Source organism: Balaenoptera acutorostrata, chromosome 10 (assembly GCF_949987535.1).
Source record: "Balaenoptera acutorostrata chromosome 10, mBalAcu1.1, whole genome shotgun sequence".
In the NCBI taxonomy this organism is placed as follows: Eukaryota; Metazoa; Chordata; class Mammalia; order Artiodactyla; family Balaenopteridae; genus Balaenoptera; species Balaenoptera acutorostrata.
The window spans coordinates 104,545,092-104,561,096 of NC_080073.1; the positions used below are offsets into that span (position 1 = coordinate 104,545,092).

Consider the following 16,005-nt stretch of genomic DNA (forward strand, 5'->3'; position numbering starts at 1 on the left):
TTCTGTCTCAGGGTTTCTCAACCTCAGTGTTATTAACATTTTGCTGTGGGTACTGTCCTGGCCTTGTAGGATGTTTATAGCAGCATCCCTAGCTCCACCCACTAGAAGCCAATAGCACTCCCCTCTGCCAAACATGAGATTGTCAAAGGTCCTCTCGGGGGCAAAACTACCCATAGTCGAGAACCACTGGCCTAGATTACTAAAAATGAGTCCTGTTGGTATTTTCGTAGGGTTCATATTAATTTTATGAATTAAGAATATTTGACGTCTCTGCAATATCAGATCTCTCTGTCTAAGAGCATAGTATGTTTTTCCTATTAGTATTTAAGTTTTCTATGTACCATAGTAAAGGTTTACTATTTTCATTCTGTAGAAACAGGTACATTTTAAAAAGTTGATTCCTGTATGTGTTATCATTTTGGTTGCAATTATAAATAGGATATTTTCTTCCATTATATTTTCTAACTGGTTGTTACTTGTACATGAAAACTTGTGATTTTGCTTCTTAAATTAGTAACTGACCACCATACTGATATCTTTTGCTAATTTTTCCTTATTTACTTTTAAATAAATTTAGGTTTTCTAAAATGAAATCATAAATCTGGACATAATAATTTTACTTCCTCTTTTCCAATTTTTATACCACTTATTTCTTCTTCCTTCTGTGCAATTTTATTAGCTTGGAGACTCCCAAAACACTGTCCAATAAGGGTATGATGGTAACATCTTTATGCTGTTCTGACTTCAAAAAATAATTGGTAACTGTTTTTCTGTGTGGCAATTGTTTTATTCAATTCAGTTCTCTTCAAAGTAAACGATGGAGCAACTTCTCTTGCCAGGTTTAAGAACACCGAGGACCTTACCGCTTAAGGGGAAGTATTTCTGTTAAGAACACAGAGCATTTGTGTTCTCAGTCTCTTTGCAGGAAAGGGGGAGATAAGTGACCGAGGCTTTCCCAATCCAGTGATTCCTCCCAGATATCTGATCAGAAGCTAGTGATGCAAGAAGCAGGGGCCATGAAGAGAGTCAAGTGTCTGAGTCAGGAGGGTGGGAGCTGCCTGCAGCCCAGCTGCCCTGCATTTTGTGGTGTGACTGTGGGCGTCCGTTCTGGCTGAGGAGGCTCTGAGCCAAGTTTCCAGCCTGTCCAGCATCTATTAAGTATCCAGTGGCCTTTCAGCACAGTATTTTTCCTGCTTAAGTCAGCCAGAGTTAGTCACTGTTACATGCCAGTAACAGCCCTGACTGATGCACCTTCTATGACTCTCATCCACATTATGTTCCCTGCGATAGGCTTATAACATCCTGTACTTTTCTTTCATGTTATTTGTAATGAAATCGGTGTGATTGTTTCTATCTGTCTCCCCACTGACAAGGCTCCGCAGGACCGGGATCTTGTATGTTTGCGATTGAAGTTCCCACATGAGCTCAATCAAGTAAACATCTAATTATAAGGAGTCTTAATAACAGTGGCAAGACATGAAACGTAGAAACTTCCTGCTAGGAGAGTGAGACGACAGAAGCATTTGGGAGACCAAGTTCCTTAAGATGAGTTTGAAGTGAAGCCTGCTTCCACGGTGGCTACAAATCATGAGTTTGCTGGAACAATCCCAATTTCATATATCTCTTGCCCATTGTTCCCTCAAATACACTCAGATCATGTGTCTTGGTTTGGAGACTCTAAATCCTAATTACAGAAGAGAAGGAAAGCCATGGATGCTAATTATACGTTCCTCCCAAGACGAATGCCTTGCTGTTCTCCCCTTTTCATCAGATTAAAAGTTACCTGCCCAAATGGACCGTCCCTTCATTTGGCCGTGAGCCACTAGGGGCCACGGTGGTGTCTGAGTGACTACAGGCTGTGTGTTCTGACAGCACTCCTTCAATTCTTTGCTTTCTTCAGGAAATGTACAGTGGTTCTCTGCCTGTTCAGAGGAGGCCTTTGTTAGCAATCAATGGCTCTCGGCCGTAAACAATGACGGCTACTCTTGACCATGTGTCTGGGACTGTGACAGCTGTTTTACATGTAAGCTCCACTCTTGACTGAAGGTCCCCTGACTCGGACCTCTGCTCTTTATTTGCCACTGCTATGGCTGGGCCTGATGCAGTGCTTGGCTTGCAGTAGGTGGGCAATGAATATTTGTAGTATGGATGCTTCCATTGACTTGTTATAACATCCTTAAGATGCTATACTTGCTCTGTTTTACTGCTTGGAAAGGCTCAGAGAGGCTAAATGACCTGTTTCAAATCGCACAGTGTGTAAAGGGCAGAACTGGGATTCAAAGACCTGTCTGACTGACTCAAGATCCCAGTCTCTTAACCTCTACAGTCTTCTGTCCCCTGTTCAGTGTAGTCCGTGTGGTAGATGCGTGTCCCGAAGAAGGCATAGCCAGGAAAACTTGGGATTCAGGTCAGAAAGCTGAAGTCAACAAGAGCCAACATAAGATGAATGAGATTAACCACATGGAGTGGTGGCTTGTTGCTGGGAATACTAGCAAGTTGTCCCATGTCCATAAGGCAGGACAGAGGTCATCTTAAATTTAAGTGCAGAAAACCGTTCAGTCACGGTGGTTGTGATGGATAATTTTATGTGTCAGTTTGGCCAGGCCATGGCACCTAGGTTTGGGTCAAACAACAGTCTAGATGTTACCATGAAGGTATCATTTTTCAGATGAGGTTAACATTTACATCTGTAGACTCTTGAGTAAAGCAGATTACCCTCCCTAATGTGGGTGGGCCTCATCCAATCAGGTGAAGGCCTTAAGAGAGGAAGACTGAGGTCCCTCAAAGAAGAGGAAATTGTCTCCAGAGGCTTTCAGATTCAAGCTACACATCAACCCTTCCCTGGGCCTCCAGTCTGCTGCCTGCCCTGCAGATTTCACACTCGCCAGCCCCCAGAGCTGCATGAGCCAATTCCTTTAGATAAATCTATCTATCTGTCTACACACCCCGTTGGTCCGGTTTCCCTGGGGAATCCTGACTAACACAGCCGCCAGGGCGTAGCCTCAAGAGAACATGCCTGGTCTGCTGAGACTGAGAGATAAGTGACCATGTTACAGCCCGAGTGTGCGGTCACAGCCTGAGGTGCTGCTGTGTTGTCCAAATCAAAGTGGGGGGGGGGCCTTCTGGGTACACACCCTGAAGGGAGCCAAAGAATGGGTCCCCACGTCTCTGCCTAGGGGGAGTAGGCTCTTCTAGTACCACCTCTCCAGGACAGCGTTCCTCTCAGGATGACTGGTGGACCGCCCGCCTCCCGGGAGGAGACGGGAGCATCGTGGAAAATCCTCCCACACTCTGCCCCGATTCCGGTTTGTCCAGTGGCACGTGGGCTCTAGCTTGGTTCAGCTTCAGAGCACGTCCCAGTGGCAAGTGCTACACCCCGACAGGGGCTGCTTGGAGGCTGTTAGCGAACTGGCGTTCTCACCAGTTATCCGGCCTCTTCCGAGTTTGGTTAGCAAGGTGTCCTTTTAGGGAAGGTTCCCCAGAGCAGATCTTTGGAGGAGGAGTTATGTACAGCGATTAGCAAGGAAGTGCTCCCGGGAGAGCGGCAAGGGATTAGGGGCAGCAGCGGGACCAGGAAGGGGAGGAAGACAGGAAGGGTGTGCCTTCAGGTGAAGTCCACTCGGGCGGCTTCCGCCCGACCCGCAGGGGACCCTGGAGCCTGGGTTATAGCCTAGAGCGCCCCAACCCACAGCAGGGGGGCTGGGCCTGCGTTCAGCTGCAGCCTTCGTTCCACAGCTGGGGACACCTGTGGCCTCTTAGGCCCTTCTAGCTCTCTGCCTGCTGCAGGGCGGGGAAGCTGAGAAGTCCGAGGTCAGTCTGTCCAGAAGAGGTGCAGGTGCTGCCTTTGGCTTCACGTGGATCCAGTGGGCTCAGGCAGAGCACTGACACCGGGCCAGGTCCTACCTGCGACCTTGCAATGACCCCTGCAGTTTCCCACCCGCAGACCTGAGCAGACAGGATCTGCTGGTGTAGACCCAGCGTCTGCCCTGCTGCCCTTCCCCATCCTTGCCACGTTGTTGTGAGAAGTTCCTCTGCTCAGGGCGGCACTATAGAGCACCGCTGTAACTCCTCACGGAGGTGGGACGACGGCAGCCAGACTTGCCACCTGGACGTTCGTTTACTGGCCGCATTATTTATTGGGCGAGGGCCAGGTAGCTGAGCTCTGGTCTCAGCGGGGAAGAAGACAGACACAGTCCTAGACTTTTTGGAGCCACGTGTGGCTCTTTAAATCCAAACCAACTGAAAAGAAATAAAATGCAAAACCCAGTGCCTCGGTCACAACGGCCGCGGTGCAAGGGCTCAGTAGCCACACGAAGCTGGTGGCCACTGCACTGGGCCACGCACACGTGGGCGTCAGGGGTGTCGTAGCCTCCCGGGTCCTTTCCAGCCTGGCCACGTCCCTCGGGCTGGTCGGGAGGGGCTTCCTGTCGCCAGCTGATAGAGTTGCTCAGTAGAGGTAGGTCCTCGGCCCCGGGCGGGGCACTGCCACTCACAGTGAGTAGGTAGCGGAGGCAATGGCATGGCCTTCCCCGACCCCTGGGCAGAGCGCTTCCTGGCTGCTGTGGCCTCTTGCGGACGTGCAGTGGGATTCCTCCTGCACACCGGCCTTGGGGCTGGCGACCTGCCGGCAGGTGCTCCTACAGGGAGCTGCGTCTAGGGGACATTTGACACCGAAAGATATTATTTGTGTCCAACACAGTGTAGTAGATCTTTATTTCTGTCCTCAGATTTTTTGCATCTTCCTTTTACCGGCAAGTCCAGAAGCCAACATGTTAACATAAAATAGTAATAATAATAACAGCAAAGATGTGCACAGTTTACTAGGCCCCAGACACCGTTCCAAGCGTTTTACGTACATGAGTTCAATGCTCCTTCACAGCACCCCTGTGATGCAGGGACTATAATTATCCCCAATTTACAGAAGAAGAAAATAAAGCCCAGGGAGGGTAAGCAACTCGCTTAATGGCTCCTGGCTGGCAAGCGGTCGACCCACCGTTTGAACCCAGGCCACCTGCTCTAGCGCCCAAAGCACCGGGCAGGCTGCCTCTCTGCTGCCGGGGCGCGTGTGTCTTTGTAGCGATTGCACAGTGTTAAATACAAATACAATGTGCGCTAGGAGCCCGAACACGCAATTGTTTTCAGAGGCCAAGGGTCATAATGACTCACTAGACCAATGTATTTTCTGAAGCTTTCTGAAAAAGGCCCTTTACATAATAGGCTTATACAATTGGCATATTCTTTTTATTTCTCATTATAAGTGTCCATAAATAGTCCATAGTGCCCAAATGAATGGACATCAGTTTTTATGTTTCTGGAACATCTGTGGTCAACACTGGCCCCTCCTGGAGCGCGTCAGCCAGGGCTCATGGTGGAGGACAGAAGCCTCTCTAGCTGGCCAGGGCAGAAAGGGGTTTGGTACCGGGTCTTAGATGTTCACACAGTTGCTGGGCTGTCTCTGAGGGAGCCCCAGCCTCATACTTATAGCTTTAGCTGTGATGGGCGCTTTGCCCCTGCGGCTGCAGATGGCACAGGAGCCGAACGCTGACCCCGCAGCCGAGAAGGGAGCTGCCCAGACAGGCTGTGGGTACCGGCGCTGCTAGGATCCATGGCCCAAGTGCATGCTTCACACCTGCCTCTCCTCCTACTTCTCCCAGTTGGCAGGTCCTCACAGCAAGACAATCTGGGAAATGCAGCTTTACCTCTCTGGCCTTGGCAGGATGGGTTGGCTGGCCACCAGGCACCAGAATGGTACTGGGAGAGCCGGCCCACAGCACCTACGGTGGTCCATCCCTCGGGCTACTCAACATCCACACGCGCTGTCCCATCTGTGGTTGAGCTTCTCACCAAGAACAATAGTAACACGCTTCCCTGACATAACGCAGCTATTCACGTACCAACGTGCATATCCTTTCCTCAAAACAGGAGACCCCGACTTCCCTCCCGAGGGCCTTCCGCACCTGGGGATGCCCTCTCCTCCTCTCCAGTTCAGTTCCAATCCCGTTTTGATTTCCTGAAACCCAACATCAAAATACACAGTTAACAACCAACAATTTACAGGCAGACCTCGTTTTATTTTTTTTATTTTTTTAATATATTTTAAAAATTTTTTTGTTTTTATTTTCGTTTTAGCTCGTGCTTTGCTTTATTGCACTTTACAGATACTGAGTGTTTTACAAATTGGAGGTTTGTGGCTACCCCACACAGAACAAGTCTATTGGTGCCATTTTCCCGAAGCATTTACTCACTTCATGTCTGTGTCACATTTTGGTAATTCTCGAGATATTTCAGACTTTTTGATTATTATTCTATTTGCTATGGTGACCTGTGGTCGGTGATCTTTGATGTACTGTTGCAAAAAGATCACCACTCACTGAAGACTCGGAAGACAGCGGTTTTTAGCAATAAAGTGTTTTTAAATTAAGGTATGTACATTGGTTTTTTAGACATAATGCTACTGTACACTTACTATACTATAGTGTAAACATAATTTTTATATGCACTGGGAAACTGAAAAATTTGTGTGACTCGCTTTATTGGAATATTCTCTTTATTGTGATGGTCTGGAAGCAAACCCCCAATACCTCTGAGGTGTGACTGTACTCTATGTAAAACAGCAGAGGAAAGAATGAGGGAGAAAAGGAAAGTTGGTTAGTGTGCATAAGTACATCCCTAACAGAGAGATGGGTAAAATGCCAGAGTAGTTATTACAATATTAGTCTTTATAGTGGGCCAGAAGGCCATAGTTGGTAGGCATAAATTCCTTCCCTCTACTTCCCGTTGTGTTTCTTTTGCCTTCAATCAGATACTCAGCTGGCTGCAGCGCTTTTACTGTAGAGGTGATGGAAACCTTTATGCATGAGTGGTCGGAGGTCTGGCTCTAAATGGTCCTTAGGAGTGATAGTGAGATTCGCTGTCCTACTTCCTGTTTTCTAGCTCCACTGGCCACTGGTTCAAGGCACGTCCTACTTTCCTTGGGGTAGCAGTGCAGCCTCACAAAGCGCTCTCTCTCACCGGCGCTGTGAGTCTTCCTCAGGCCATTCTACATTCTTTAGGACTGGCTGCTTCTTGAGTGATAAGAAACATAGTAAGACCAGCGACCCCATGGGCAAAGCCATCAACCCTTCTTTTAGTGTGAAATGAAATTCCTCAGTCAGAAGCAATGTTGAGTGAAATATCAGATGTAACAATTCAATAAGCCCACTGATGGTGTCTTTGGAAGAAGTAGAGAAAGGCTGGAGAAGCAGATCCAGATCTTGAACGTATCTACTTCATGAGGAAGAAACATTGCCTCTTCCATGATGAGAGGGGTTCGACATTACCAGCCTGTCGCCAGGGGACCGGCTATTCCAAGAGTGGGTGACTAGAGGACGAGACTGAATGGTGTCCACAGACCAGGCCACGCTATCTACGTTTTGGTGACTGTCACATGACTCACAAAGTCTCCATGCTCTGGACCCTTCTGACACCCGTCCACAAGTATTTTTCCCAGACATCCTTGCCAGTAATTCTCTTGTTTTGAGCTATCCACGTCCTTGACCATCTGGCCCAGCATTCAGTCACTGCTTGCCCATCAGTGTATACCCGTCCATGCAGCCAATTTTCCTTCCAGGTTAAGTGGATGATCAGATGTACCCCCCGAAATTCTGCACTCGAGACAACTTCTTTTCCTACTGTGCTCCAGGGCCACTTCTAGCTGGGGGTGAAATGCTGTAGTGGTCCGCCTCTGAGTAGAATCCACATATCATGCAGAACCATCTGCAGACTACGGTAGAATTATTTTCTTCCCCATCCGTCTGGTCCTATGAAACATCACTCGAGGCCACAGGTGTAGCTTGAAAGAGAGGCGGTGATGCTGCAGGAACAGGTGCCATGGAAGTAGAAGCCACTTGTGAATGCAAATCACTTATGCTTTCAGGACTTGCTCAGGTCAGTTTGGACATTTCACTGCTACTGATGATGGAGTGCTTTTGGACGTGAGTGACTGATGGACTGGCAGGTCAAAATAACAAGTTCATGTTGTGCACCTGAAGTTTCATGTACATTCAGACATTAAAGGTAGTGACAAGCCAAAAGCTGTACCTCAAAGAGACAGACATGGATTTATTCCAAACCCTGGGGACCTGTGCTTCTTTCCTCTGTCAGGTCTTGCTACAGGCTCTATCCAGCACCATGTTCTATCACAGACATGTGAGGTGTTAGGTCCTAAGTCCCAAGTGACAAAGCTGCTATTTCCTGCTCACTTGTCCTATCAGCATTATATCATCAGTGTAGTGGATCAGGGGTGAAATGTTCTGCAGACTAAACGTGACATGAAGGCCTGGAACCGATGTCATCTTGAGTAAGGCAATCCTCTGCAATGATTTTGTGGTGAAATTTATCAATATGGGTACACTTGTTTGAGATTTTTTTATTCCTGAATAGCTGGGAATGATTCTGTTTGCCTGTTTGGTTGACTGAAATGTAGGTAGCTTGCATGAAATTAGGTAAAGATGCCAGAAATTCTTAGATATGGTTAAAAGAGACATACGAACCCAGGGAGATGGGACTATTGGAGTGTACTGCCATCCTTGCCGGGTGAAATAAAAATGTGTTTGGTGTTCTCTGCTTATGGGAAAAGAAGAAGGAGTGTTTTCTGGATCAATAGCTGTACACGAGGTTCCAGCAGATAGATATAGTTATAGATATAGATATGCTAGAATATATGTGTATATATATGTGTGTGTATATATATATATACACACAATTTTTTTGTATATATATATGTGTGTATATATATACGTGTATATATACACATACATTCTGCTAGAATATATGTGTATATATGTATATATATATATACACACACACATATATTCTAGCAGAATGTATGTGTATATATATGTATATATATACACACATATATTCTAGCAGAATATATGTGTGTGTGTGTGTGTGTGTGTGTGTGTGTATATATATATATATATATATACACACATAATTGTTTTTTGGCTGCACCGTGTGGTCTTAGTTTCCTGACCAGGGATCGAACCCAGGCCCGCCCCCTGCATTGGGAGCTCAGAGTCTTAACCACTGGACCGCCAGGAAGTCCCCTCTAGCAGTTAAACTGATTTTCTCCAGTCAGTAGTCTATACCTGGAGGAACATGTGCGGTTAGCTTCCCCACTCAATTGATTTTACAATGGTCCCTACGCCCGTCTTCTACACAGGCCACAGGTGAGTCAGAAGAGGGTGTGATAGGACCTTGCTCCTGCATCTTTCAATTGGTAATCTTCTTTGAAATTTCCCCGTGGATGACATACTGCCCTTGACTGATTATTTAGTTGGGAGGGGTATTTCCATAGGTTTCCACTCTGACTTCATCCTGTAATAACCCTCACTCCGCAGGTCAGGAAGACAACGTGGGGATTCCCAAGCATGTCTACTCTGAATGTGCAGTTAGGGAAGTAGGACAGTAAGCACACATGACTTCTCATTGAGTTCACAGGGGACAGTTTGAGCTGAAACTTCTTCTATCAGGTAAACTTCACAAGGGTCCCCTCTACCTGGTAAACCTCAGAGGCTTTCCCAGGCCCCAGGCATTCACGTGATCTTAGAGCCAGGATCCAAGGACAGGGCAGTTAACTTCATGACGGCCAGAGGGCAGTTGAATCTTGTGCGCATCCTGCTTCAAAGATGCCGCATCCCCTCATTTTGTGTCTCTGAACTGACCCTGGGGCGGATGAGTGGCCGTGACTCCACAACAGTGACCTGGGCCCTCAGGATCGGTCTAATGGCCTCCAGTCACCAGGCTAAGAAGTTCTGTTGGCTTGTTTGTTTCTTTGCTTTTATACGAATCAAGTAGGATCTTGGTGGGTTGCCTAGAACTATTTTAGTTCTAGGGACTTCAGGTTTGCAGTTCCTCTGCAATGATTTTGGGGTGAAATTTATCAACATGGATACATTTGCTGGAGATTTTTTATTCTTGAGTAGCTGGGGATGGTTCTGTTTGCCTGTTTGGTTGACTGAAATGTAGGTAGCTTGCATGAAATTAAGTGAAGATGCCAGAAATTCTTAGATATGTTTAAAAGAGGCATACAAACCCAGGGAGATGGGACTATTGGAGTGAATGTATTAACCTGCTCACCCGCTTCTAACTATGTCCCCAGGAGGACCCAAAAAAATACACTGGTGCTGGGATGCCAGCATCTTTAAAGGGACTGTAGTGTGCGCCCACTTTGGGCTGGGAGCGGGTAAGGAGGAGATTGCTGTTTCTGAAATGGGCTCAGTGATTTCAGTGGGGAGGATGGGACCCCCACGGCAGAGACCAGCAGCAGAGCTGAAGTGCCAGAGGCAAGATGCTGGGACTCAAAATTTCAGCCGGGCCTCAGGGGTGTTCAGTGACTTGGTCTGCCTGCATCTTCGGCAGGGATGATCGATCATGGGGTCTCTCCCTGCTTCATAAACTGCCGGAGAAAATAATGTCACCTGTAATTTATTTCCATCTCAAAATGAGAAAAACCTCAACTTCTAGTTCGTCATTTCTATTGGTAAACATCGCACGAGGGTGGAGATTCCTTAGAGCAGAGCTTTTCAAATTTTCATGTGCATTTGAATCACCTGGGATCTTGTCAAAATGCAGATTCTGGCGCAGCAGGTCTGGGGCGGGGTGTGAGACGCTGCAATTCTCACAAGCCCCCAGGTGACACCGATGCTGCTGGCCCGTGGCCCACTTGTTGGAGGAAAGCTTCCCCTTCCCGCCCCAGCTCTGCTTTAACCAGAGCCGCTCCCCACTTTACAGGAGTCTTCTATTAGATTTTATTTGAAACAAAAGCAGTTCTAATTTAAAACAGATCTAACTTTTTAAAACACCTGGTCTAAAGAGTCATAATAAAATTTGATTTAAAAAGAGACAGATGGCCTATTAACTCCAGTTTCCCTTGTTAAGGGAAGGGAAGGAGTTTTACTTTGGGGATTCCTTACGGATGTAGTTTTCATTTATTCAAGAGGTTGCTTTTGCAAGGCTATTCAGTGCAAAGCACTATAAAGGCTGAATTTGCCTTGTATCAGCTTTTGCAAAGTGAAATTCTCCATTGCGGCCCTCCTGACCTAGGAACCATCGACCCCTAAAACTGCAGTTTCCTTCGGTACACCACAGCCTCTCTCCCTGGGCTGGGGTCCCATCTGGCAATTTCCCCGTGTGCATTTATGTCGACCTGGCACTCCATTTCAATTTCCTGCCATAGGGAGAGGCCAGCCGTGCCCGAGGCCTGGAGCACCAAGAAAACATTTCAGATGGAGTTTGTGAGGACTCTTTTTGTGGAGGGAACACATTCCTTTAGTGAAATTATGAGGATATGAGGAAAGGCAGGAGAAAATGGCTTTCAAATAGACCTATCACCTATGCATTTGACGTGCTTCTAAATTTTGCTAAATGCCAATGACTTTCAATTCCAGAGAGGTAGAATATCTGTTGCTGGTTCACCTTCCATTGGTCGCGATTCCTAACACGTTAATGTTATGTCCTTCCACCTATTGAAGTTCTTTTCAAATTACACTCAGGGCTCCGTTTAAATGTCACCTTCTCCGTGATGTCATTCCTGACAGCCCTGCTCTCGTCAGAAATAATTGATCCCTACTCTGCCCTCTTGTGTAGCTATGCAGAGGCTCCCAATAGATTTCAGATATTAACAATAGATATTTATTTTGCAGTAATTTTTATAAGGATGTCAGAGTGTAGTCTTTAAAGTAACCCAAACAGATTTGACGAATACCTGTCCATTCTACCTGATAAAACACAGGTAATTAAATGGTGTATATGTTTTATTGGTGCACTTTCATTACAGCCCTTAACACAGCCAGTCTTATATGGTACATTCTTCTTTCTTATAGACTGTAAGCTAATAGAAGAAAAAGATCACATCTATTTGCTCTTCTTTTTAAATTTTTAATACAATTTTTAAATCTTACTTTCCATCTACAGTTATTACAGAATATTGGCTCTATTCCCCGTGTTGTACAATACATCCTTGAGTCTGTCTTACACCCAATAGTTTGTACCTCTTAAACACCCACCCCTATATTGCTCCTTACCCCCTCCCCACTGGTGACCACCAGTTTGGTCTCTATATCTGTGGCTCTGCTTCTTTTTTGTTATATTCACTAGTTTGTTGTATTTTTTAGATTCCACTTATATATGAGATCACATATTTGTCTTTCTCTGTCTGACTTATTTCACTGAGCATAATGCCCTCCAAGCCCATCCATGTTGTGGCAAACGGCATTATTTCATTCTTTTTTATGGCTGAGTAATATTCCATTGTGTATATGTCCCACCTCTTCTTTATCCATCCATCTGTCGATGGACACTTAGGTTGCTTCCACACATCTATTTATTCCTCACATTAGCCCTAATGTAGTGTGTTGTATTTACAAGCTGCTCAGTTCTGTGAAACCCACAATATTGTAAGTGAAATTTTATGTATATATGTGTGAATACAATTTTGGGGGGAAAGGATCCATAGTGTTCTTTAATTTCTCGAAAGAGTCTGAGAACCTGTAGAAATTAATACCCATTGGCCTAAAGAATCTCATAGTGAGTCTGTTTATGAAGCAAAAAACTGTTTGTAACACACCTCTGTTTGTGGTACTCCTCATGCACTAATTTGTAGGTTTTAAGGCTTGGATTTTGGGGTGTTAGCTGTATGTGAAATGGGGCACGTGCATGTAGCGGCTCAGTTATTTTCTGCTTGGAAAATAGCAGCTTCTCCCTTGGCTGGCGGTCTGCCGGCGGGCCTGTTCAGTCCTCAGCGCTTCCACTGGGAGGTGAGCTGAGGCAGGAGCAGGGGGGCGCACCCCAGGCAAGGGGCCTGCATGATTAGCAGCTCCAGTAAGAGCAGGGGGGGCTTTGGAATTACTGATGCAAATGAGGTTTGGGGATTATCGCTGGATATCAATTATCTGTGACCTACGGCGTCTGCTGGCTACCAGTGACTTAACATTGCCTGTCAGCTTAAAGGATATCTTTTCATTAAATGTAAAAAATCATGAAGACTGGTAAGCCTTGTGAATTGGTGCTAAGATTGCATCACCTGGGCTGGGGTTCTGGCCCGGGGAAGAACTTGATTGGGCGGGAAACAGCAGAACATCATTTTCCATCTCTGATCCATTAATAGCATGAACGTGCCCTGGGCTGTCTTTGGGAGAATATCCTCAAAAAGCACAACTCTTCTCAGACAGGAGGGCATGGGAATCTCTGTGAAAGGGGAGAGAGGAGAGTGACAGGTGTGGGAGGTCTTGAGAAATTCCCGGGGTCTGTCCTGTGCTCCCCTCCTCACCCGCCTCCTCAGCTGAAAACATGCCGGTCAGAGAAGAACAAAATAATAACTGTACTGCACATGGTGCTTCTTGGCAAGACGTGTATTTACCATGTCGTTGTCCTACCTGCTGGTGCTTGGTAGTAACGTTACTCGGTGTAGGATCTATGATCTGCATTTTCTAACGTTTCAGCTTCCTTCTCCTGCTTACACCTGCCAGGGCTCCTTCCCACCTGTGGGATGTGAATTAAAATGGAAAGTAGATAGTCAAATGGCAAATGCAGTGTAATAGCCCAAATAATGTTTCTCCCTGGAAAGCAGGAGTATTTTTTTTTTTGAAGGCTCTCTCATTTGCCTCATTTTTGTTGATTGTTGAGTAACGAAATCCAGCCACCTCTTCTTCCCTCATGCGGGAGAGCAGAGTGAGAAAAACAACTCTGGGAGTTTTTCCAAAGGGCACTGGTATCTCAACAGGCAAAGCCAGGGACTTGTTGCCGTTTGTCTGCATGTGTGCCCGGAGAATTTGCCCCGCCGGAAAAGGAGGAGGTCCCCCCAACAATAGAACTCTGTGTTTCCCCTTAGCTTTCTGGAACAACAGAAAATAATAGCAACCTTGGCTCCTTGAGTGCAATACCACAGTACTGCCCGCAGCACGTATAACAGTATCACTTGGTTCCCTTGAGGGCTCTTCACATGGTTAGTGTAAGTGGGCTCAGAAAACCATATAAATCAAGGAACATACACACACACACACACACACACACACACACACACACACACACACACACACACACACACACACACACACACGAGGTATTCCTGACAACACCACTGTTGGATCTTATGCGCAGTCTTAGGTCCAGAGAAGTTGAATAAGTTACTCAAAATCACACAGCATCACAGAGATGGCTGCACATATTTTTAACTGTATTTTTCAGGCCTACAATTCAGCCCTGGGTGTTGCTGCTTTGGGCTCTCTTTCCCTTTAACTTTGGTTTGCTCCCTGCCGCCCCCCAAGAAAAGAAGCCAAGAAAAAGAATGCTTACATGAAGAGGGACAGAAGAACAGAATTGTGTGTTTTCTCACTTTGCTCACAGACCTCCAAGCCCAGAAGGGAGTCCCCAGTGAGAGAGTGGCAGGGGTGGGAGCCAAGCGCCAGGGCCACACGCCGGCCACGCGGCTTCCAGGATGCTCTCGGCAACCTGTCCTGCCTCGTGCTGTGCGGGGCCCTGGGGCCGGGCACGCCCTCCCGGCCGCCACGGTGGTGCCAGGAGGGACAGAGACTCGCATTCAGGCGAACCTGTCCCCGCAGGCCGAGCAGCTCTTCTGAAGCCGAGCCGCCGCCCTCCCCGGAAGCCTCGCCTCTTTCGCCTCTTTCGCGGCTCCCACCGGCGTCTCTGAGATCAGTCAGGTCAAGGTCAGATGGCCAGGGCAGGGGAAGCCGAACTCAGGGAAGCGGATTTAGAGAACGGAACGGACAGCCGCACAGCGGGCTCCCAGCTGTGACTCAGCAGAAGTTCTGGAACGTGGAGCCTTAACTAAATGTCTGTGGACGAGACCAGAATTGCTGCTCGTGAAACTGGCGGCGAACGCATAGACGCCGTGGCTGATGAGGGCGTGAACGCGGGATATGGAGAGGCGGGCCCTGCTCTCCGCAGGGCAGCTCTGAGGACACGTACGCGCGGTGAGGACCGTCCGCGACGGGAGGTGCCCACCAGTAGGTGCTGGAGTCCTCAGGGGAGCCCGGCGGCGTTTCCTGGCTCAGCGGGGGCCGGCGTGCTTGGGCCAAACCCGGGGGCTGTGCTCGTTCCCGACGTGACGGAGGAGGAACCCCAGAGCTGACTGATGTGGGGAGAGGGCTCTCGGCTTCTGGCCACCAGACAACACAGAGAAGCAGGGTGGAGACAGGAGGGGACAGTCGGCAGGTGTCCTGGCTGGCGTCGCAGCAGCTGTATAGGCGGTGGTCTTTGGTGCTGAGGCCGGGGGGGAGGATGGAGAGCCGTGCGAGCTGCAGAGATTCTTGTCCTGCGTGACGAGAGCCCAGAATACACCGGGGAGGACGAGCAGAGCCAGGTGTCCCAGAGGGACCCACGGGGGCTCCCCCCGCCCCCCTGGCTCCTGCGAGGGTCAAGGGGAAATACTCACTGTGTCCCTTCCGAGCAGCTGGGACAGGAAAGAGGGCAGGAGCTGCTGCGGGAAACTGCTCTGCTTTCTACCAAGTAGAGTCAGTCCTTCACCTGTTTTCTCTTAATCCTCCGCAGTTTAGAGTGTAAATACCCCTTCAGAGAGTTGTGCCAGCGACTACAGTACTTCAGACGCCCAGTTGGCTTTCTCTCAGCGCTCCAGGACCACACATTTATTGGGAGTTATTTATGTGCAAGGCCCTGTACCCGGTGGTAATGCCAAAGGTTAACAGACAATAACAGTCACCGCAAGAGCAGGACTTGAGTTTAACCCCTAATTCTAGCTTTCGGCCTTTATCTGGCAAATCTTGTCTGTGAAATGGGGTGACAATGCCAGCCTCGTGAAGTAGACCCGAGGACAACATGCTATTCTTTTATAAAACAACCTACGTGATGCCCAGCAAGCGACAGGCACTCTGTAGATGAAAGTCCCCCCTGCCCTCCACTGAGGAAGGTGGCACAGTCGTTGGGTGGGAAGGATGGTCGTGGAGACAGACCCCTGCTGGATCCCAGCCGGGGCTGGGTATCTGA

General features: G+C 47.8%; 1 long non-coding RNA gene across 2 annotated transcripts; it reads right to left on the minus strand.

Moving 5' to 3' along the window:
- Nucleotides 1-11,805: 11,805 nt before the first annotated feature.
- Nucleotides 11,806-15,094, minus strand: LOC103002357 (uncharacterized). Of its 2 annotated transcripts, XR_009009397.1 has the most exons (4): nt 15,007-15,094; nt 14,338-14,837; nt 13,419-13,524; nt 11,806-13,230 (listed from the first exon to the last, which is right to left on the minus strand). It is a non-coding gene; the product is annotated as an uncharacterized LOC103002357 (long non-coding RNA). The 2 variants fall into 2 exon arrangements; XR_450295.2 differs by lacking the exon at nt 15,007-15,094 and having other exon boundaries at nt 14,338-14,886.
- Nucleotides 15,095-16,005: the final 911 nt, after the last annotated feature.